We start from the raw sequence: 440 nt of genomic DNA, 5'->3' as shown, positions 1-440 counted from the left end.
GTGAGTGAAAGAAGTAGTCGCAAAAGACTACATCTCTATCACCTGAGCCTTCTTTCTGCTTCTTGAACAAAGCAAGTTCAGTCTGTCCTAGGGGCCTTTGCCTTTGCAGTTCCTTTTGCCTGGAATCATTTGATCTCAGGTAGCTACCTGGCTGTCTCCTTTGTGACACTCAGGTCTCAGCTCAGACATGCACTTCTAGTCACTGTCTTATCCTGTGACCTTTACCTTTTTTCCCAGTATGTATTTCTAATTTTCACTCTAATAGTCAAAAACATATTAGACTAATGCAGATAATTTTTGTGTTTAGAATTTTTCATTTCCTATTTACTTAGTTATATAATTATTTATAATACATTAAAAAAAAGCTTATTGGAGAGGGAAGTACCTTACTGATATTGTAATGTTGAAATACTTTGAAAACCTTTGTTTCGGAAGAAAAT

General features: G+C 35.5%; 1 protein-coding gene and 1 long non-coding RNA gene across 3 annotated transcripts in view; both read left to right on the top strand.

The window, feature by feature from the left end:
* The window catches only part of PACS1 (phosphofurin acidic cluster sorting protein 1), a 174,216-nt gene that overhangs the window by 41,900 nt on the left and 131,876 nt on the right, over positions 1-440 (top strand). The window lies entirely within an intron of this gene.
* Positions 1-440, top strand: part of LOC111753175 (uncharacterized) — a 53,471-nt gene that overhangs the window by 41,373 nt on the left and 11,658 nt on the right. The window lies entirely within an intron of this gene.

The sequence above is a fragment of the Loxodonta africana genome, chromosome 7, assembly GCF_030014295.1.
Source record: "Loxodonta africana isolate mLoxAfr1 chromosome 7, mLoxAfr1.hap2, whole genome shotgun sequence".
NCBI lineage: Eukaryota > Metazoa > Chordata > Mammalia > Proboscidea > Elephantidae > Loxodonta > Loxodonta africana.
This window is presented reverse-complemented; position numbering and strand designations above follow the sequence as displayed.